The sequence below is a fragment of the Pipistrellus hanaki genome (assembly GCF_964339955.1).
Source record: "Pipistrellus hanaki genome assembly, chromosome: 6".
Classification (NCBI taxonomy): Eukaryota; Metazoa; Chordata; class Mammalia; order Chiroptera; family Vespertilionidae; genus Pipistrellus; species Pipistrellus hanaki.
This window is the reverse complement of record NC_140508.1, coordinates 20,042,113-20,048,612: the sequence shown is the minus strand read 5'-3', so window position 1 is coordinate 20,048,612 and position 6,500 is coordinate 20,042,113.

Genomic DNA, 6,500 nt, shown 5'->3' with positions numbered 1-6,500 from the left:
TCTTTAAAAAATCCGCAATTACTTAGCTGCCGACCCAATAGGTGATTACATTAGCAATGGTGTAAAGAATAGCTAGGGTGGTGTAATGGAGGCTCCTGGATCAGTTAGTAGGCTTTTGCAAAATTCCAGATATGTTTGATGTGTGGTAAATATGTAACAATTGGCTATTGGAAGTGGGAGATTGCTGGGGAGGAGGGATTCTTAATTTGTAGCATTTGCCAATTTCTGTGGTATAAATACTCCCATCATAGTTGATTGCAAACACGAAGGTAGAGAGAAATTTGCAGGAATATAACATTATATACCATATAGATAATTGTATAAGTATTCTCAAGTGATATATTACAGTAAAATGTATTCAAATAACTTCATTATTTTTAATATAATCTATTTCATTGTAAGTTTATATCATTCAATTTTTAATTGAGTGGAGTGTGTGTATGTGTATATGTGTGTGAGAGAAAGAGAGAGAGAAAGGGGGTAGGAAACACAACAGATTACAAAAATGAAATATTGTACATGTTAATGTTGATATTTATGCACACATCTCATTCCCTGTCTGACTTTGGACTTGAGAGTCAGTGGCTCTATCTGATGCATCATTATGTTCCCTGAACACATAGCTCAATGCCTTGATTCTGGTAAAAATTCACCTTAAGTTGGATCTCCTCCACTGAAGACCTTGAGAGGAAGATTTGAGTGATGCCAGTTTATTTGGAAGGTGATCCCAGGAATCACCAGGAAGGAAGTCAAGACATGAGGCAAGGAAGGGAAGACAGCCAATGGATAGTGCAGCATCAACAAGTCCCACCGTGGACAGCTGAAGTTTAATCCATTGAAGAACTCTGGGAGACCGGGTCAAGTATGCCCCAGAGTTACCCAAACTGAGAAAAGAGGGTGCCAGAGTATTTATTCACCAACTCGTATCCATCACTGGTCAAAGGCTGCTCCTGGCATTTCCAGCCCACACCCCGGAGAAAGCTGTGGGGAAGAAGGTTGCTGGTATTTAAAAGCAGAGGCTGTTGATATGCACAGGGATGGCAGAGGAGATGTGAGCAGAGCAACAACAGCATTGGTCCAAAACCCATAAATATTTCTTGAATGAATGAACAAGTGAGTGCATGAATGTAAGGCCCTTTGAGCTCCTTTGAACACTAGTTTATGGTTTAAAGGTTTTAAAACAGAATACAGATCCTTCTACTCTACAGCCAGCACTTTGTATGCTTTTGCAAAATCTAGAGCAGAGGCTCTGATTTTCCAGACAATTTAAATTCTGCAATATTGCCAAAACTGGTTTGGCTCAGTGGATAGAGTGTTGGCCTGCGGACTAAAAGGTCCCAGGTTCGATTCCCATCAAGAGCATGTACCTTGGTTGCGGGCACATCTTCAGTAGGGGGTGTGCAGGAGGCAGCTAATCGATGTTTCTCTCTCATCGATGTTTCTGGCTCTCTGTCCCTCTTCCTTCCTCTCTGTAAAAAAATCAATAAAATATATTTTAAAAATAAATAAGTAAATAAATTCTGCAGTATTGTAACTCAAAATCAGAGTAATGTTGTTACACACTTAACGAAAAAACCACTCTTTCAACTTATGCAAATCGATTAATGTAATATACCATATTAACAAAACAAAGGGTAAAATCATATTATCTTATCAATAGATGCATAAAAAGTAATTAATGTAATATACCATATTAACAAAACAAAGGGTAAAATCATATTATCTTATCAATAGATGCATAAAAAGATGCATTAAACATCCATTTATGATTAAAACATTCAACAAAATGGATTTAGAAGAGAAATACTACTTAGCTCGTTTGACTCAGTGGATAGAGCATCGGCTTGTAGACTGCAGGCCCATGGGTTCAATTCCAATCAAGGGCACATGCCCAGGTTGTAGGCTTGATCCCCAGTTTGTGTGTGTGGGGAGGGGGGCAGGGATGCAGGAGGCAGCCAAGCAATGACTGTCTCACATCATTGATCTCTCTCTCCCTCTCTCTCTCTCTCCCTTCCTCTCTGAAATATATACATATATATATATATATATATATATATATATATATATATATATATATATATATTTAAGAAAGGAAGTACTTCAACATAATAAAGGACATATATGGCAAAGCCTCAGCTAATATCATACTCAGTGGTGAAAACTGAAAGTTGTCCTCTAAAATCAGAAAGAAGACAAGGATGTCCACTCTCACCTCCCCATCACCTCCTTCATTTAGAGGCTGCTGCGACACAACTGGGCATCATGGTTTGCTGGTAGATTCTGTGCACAGGAATTATAACTCCTCGATAATGATAAAAATCTGTGAAAGGTCTGAGTCTTGTGTTTTCCTTCTGGATTCCTTGTGATTTCCAGTTCTGTAATGAGCTGGTTTTAGCTTCAGGAACTCCTTTCTTACGTCTGTCCTAAATCACTCCTACCTCACTGTGTACCCTGCTAAGTGCTCATGGAGTGCGTTAGTAAGTGCCTGGCACTTAAAAATCATTATTCTATCCCTTCTTCTGGGTTCTTTCCTCCAGACTTAAAAAAGCTCTCTTCCTGTCTTTCTTTCTTTCTTTCTTTCTTTCTTTCTTTCTTTCTTTCTTTCTTTCTTTCTTTCTTTCTTTCTTTCTTTTTTCCTTTCTTTCTAAAGCTTTCTTCTGTGTCCTTTCCTCAGCCACTTAATCATCGTGTGCTCTTCTCAAACCCTGTTAATCAGCTTAAAAACATCATTAGTGAGAGTTTTGAAGAGAGTCTTTAAACTAGAAGTAAAAAAAGAAAGTATAATAAAATCCGGAAAGGACTGGTAGGGCGATTGAGTCCAGTTTTCTGCCTTTGGCCTGGCAAGCCCTACAACCAGCTAATAGATCAAGCAGACTGTCTCGGCTCGCAAAACCCTCAATTTCCAATCTGAATGTGTGCTGCAGAAATTTTCTATTTGGAGAGATTGAAAACTTAGCTAGTCACCCCATTGACACTCTTCTTCAGATTGCTATTGGTCACTGTGGTCAGAAAAATCCAGTCCTGCCCTGGTCAGTTTGGCTCCGTGGTTAGAGTGTCACCCTGAGGACTGAGGGGTGCTGGGTTCTATTCCCAGTCAAGGGCATGTACCTCAGTTACAGCCTCTATCCCCGGCCTGGGTAGGGGTGCATGCAGGAGACAACCAATTGAGGTATCTCTCTCACATTGATGTTTCTCTCTCTACACCCCCTACCCTTCCACTCTCTCTAAAAAAATCAATGGAAAAAATATCCTCAGGTGAGGGTATCAAAAGAAAAAGAAAGAAAGAAAGAAAAAATCCAGGCTTGGACAGAATTCAGTTAGCCAGTTTAATTTAGGCAACTTTCCTTCCTTCTTACAGTGCCATTTCATTGTGAGTTACAGACATACAGACATACAGAGTTCTAGGTGTTATCTCAGTGGCATGTGTGTGTGTATGTGTGTGTGTGTGTGTGTGTGTGTACATGCTTGTGTATGCATGAAAGAGAGAGAAAGAGAGAGAGAGAGAAAGAGAGAGAGAGAGAGAATGCTATGTTTCTTAAACTATTTCACCCAAGTGCCTCTAATGACAGGGGAGAGTGTTTCAGGAAGGTATTATGCTATTTTGTTGTATTGACAGCAAGCTTCAAAACTTCATATGTCTAATTTGCTGAAGGTGTTAACATCATAGATATTTTTACACTTTAAAATGTCGAGTTTTGTGCAAAAAAAAAACAAAAACAAGAGCATTTGTGGGAAGTTTTAATTCATTACTTTATTTTGAAGAAAAAGTTATCGTATACTTCGGGAAGCTTATAGTGAACATGCTCTATCTCAAGATAACTTGTGAACGCTGGTTTAAATACTTTAAAAGTGATGATTTCGATGTGAAAGACAAAGAGCATCCAGGTCAACCGAAAAAGTTTGAAGACCAACAGTTAGAAACATTATTGGATGAAGATGTGTGTCAAACTCAAGAACAACTTGCAGAAAGATTAAACGTTGCTCAGCAAACAATTTCTGATCGATTACAAACAATGGGAAAGATTTTAAAGGAAGGAAAATGGGTGCCAAACAAAAGAAAAATGGAAAACTGAAAAATCATCAGTAAAATGTTGCTTCAACAGCACAAAAGAAAGTCTTTTTTGCATCAAATTGTGACTGGTGATGAAAAGTGGATTTATTTTGAGAATCCCAAATGCACAAAATCATGGGTTGATCCAGGTCAAGCATCAACATCGATTGCAAGGCCAAATCGCTTTGGAAAGAAGACAATGCTCTGCGTTTGGTGGGATCAGGAAGGTGTGGTGTATTATGAGCTTCTAAAACCAGGTAAAACCATTAATACTGATCGCTACTGACAACAAATAATCAATTTGAACCATGCTTTGATCGTGAAATGACCAGAATGTGCCAGAAGACATGGCAAAGTAATTTTGCTTCATGATAACACACCATCACATAAAGCCAGTTAAAGACACATTAAAAGATCTTGCCTGGGAAGTATTAACCCACCCACTGTATTCACCAGACCTTGCTCCTTCAGATTCCCACTTGTTCCGATTGATGGCACACACACTTTCTGAGCAGCACTTCAAAACATACAGAGAAATGGAAAATTTGGTCTCTGAATGGTTTACCTCAAAACTAGAAAAATTCTATTGGGACGGTATCCACAAATTACCTGAAAGATGGGGGAAATGTGTAGCTAGCGATGGACATGACTTTGAATAAAGCAGTTTTAATGTTTCTCTTGAAATGATTGTGTTTTCTTTTATTACAAAATCCACATTATTAACCAGTACACCTGGTAAATAAAAGATCCCATGTGAATTTTTTATTCTTCTCCAAAATATATCCGCAAAGGCAGATTTTCTAAAAACAAAACAAAAACAAAAAAAAACACCATTTTCTTGTTATTTTTATTACATAAGAGTAACATATCAGAACACATAACACAGGAAAATGTCTCAAGAAAAATGTAGAAAATCACCTGAAATCCCAACTGCCCCATGGGATATTTTTCACTTTCTCCTTTCTACGTTACTTTCTGTTAATAAATACACATTGCTTATTTTAATAGACAATGAAGTGTCACCCTGTTTCCACTGTGTAAAAAGATTCTGGCTATTTACCTGGCAGTATCAGGTCCAGGCACTGGGATGGCCCACCTGATTTCAAGTTTGAAAGCAGGGTCTTGGGTGTGATCCCCTCCAGAAGTCATGCACATTCCAACAGAGGAAGGAAGAGAGAGAAGGCAACAGAACTTTCTGGAAATGTACTGGGTGGACACTTTAGCGGGAGATGGAGGTGCATTCCTGCCTCTGCTCAAGTCTCCGAGCAGCCCAGCCCGGCCCTCAGCCCAGGGGCAGCACTGGGCCAGGGATGTGAATAAGGCTCAGGGGCCTCAAAAGTCTTGGAGCCCTTTGCCATGTGCTGGGTTTTCCCTGAATGACCCACCTAAAAACCTAGATTAATCTTCCTCGCAGAGAGAGGCCTCACTCTCCTTCAGCAGAGCACTGAGCACGCCAGGTCCTAAAAAGAAGTGTTTTCTTTCTTTCAGGCAGGAAAATTAATGAGCTCCATCTTTGGCATGGATTAGAAAATTCCACTGTGGCGCTGGCAGGGCTTCCTCCGAGGCAGCAGAACTTTAAAGAAACCCCACAGTGAGAGCTGCGAGGAACAAAGGTGAGGCTGATTGGCCTGATTTCATCGCTACCCGTCCGGAAAAGAAAGGAGGAAAAGAGACAGGAACAAAGCACCTGGCTGGAAGAGGTGTGTCCCCTCGGAGGGGGCACTTTCCCCGAGCCCTTCTCAGAACCTCCATCTCCGTGGGCCGCACAATGCTCCCCTTATTCCCCGTGTCCTCACCGCACGGTGGCTGACTTGGAGCCTTACCCAGCACAGCGTCAGTGGCAAATGTTTGGACCTGTGGCTGCCAAGCACGTCTCGGGCAAATTCCTCCGGCTGCCGGGGTGGGTTCCTCCTTTCAGCAGAGGTGGGAACAAGTCGTGTTTGCCTCACAGGCTCTTGTTTTTGGAAAAACAGTTGGCAGGCTGAACTGAATAAATAGTGTCACCTCGTTATCAATGAGTATTTGTTCATTTTTAAGCACCTAGTACACCCCCTGGGCTGGAGGTACAGCAGCGAACAAAATAGACATATACTTTCTGCACAACATAATTTCAGGTACTAATAACACAGGGAGATGAGATTGAAAATGATACTGGGGAGGAAGCTATTTTAGGATGCTTAGGTTAAACCTCCGGTGACACTGGAATGGAAATCTGCATTACCCAAAGGAACTCGCTGAGGGAAGATGTGGGTGGGCACTAGTGTCTTCTAAGCAGAGGTAGCAGCATGTGCAAAGGCCCTGCGGCAGGAACACGCTTGACAGTCTTTAGGAAACTGAGTGAAAGCTGGTGAGTAAGTAAAGGGTTAAGAAAGGCAGGGACCAGATTTATTATGAGAAGCATCACAACTCACAATGTAAAGTGTGTTCTGGTTGCAGAAGGCTTTGAACA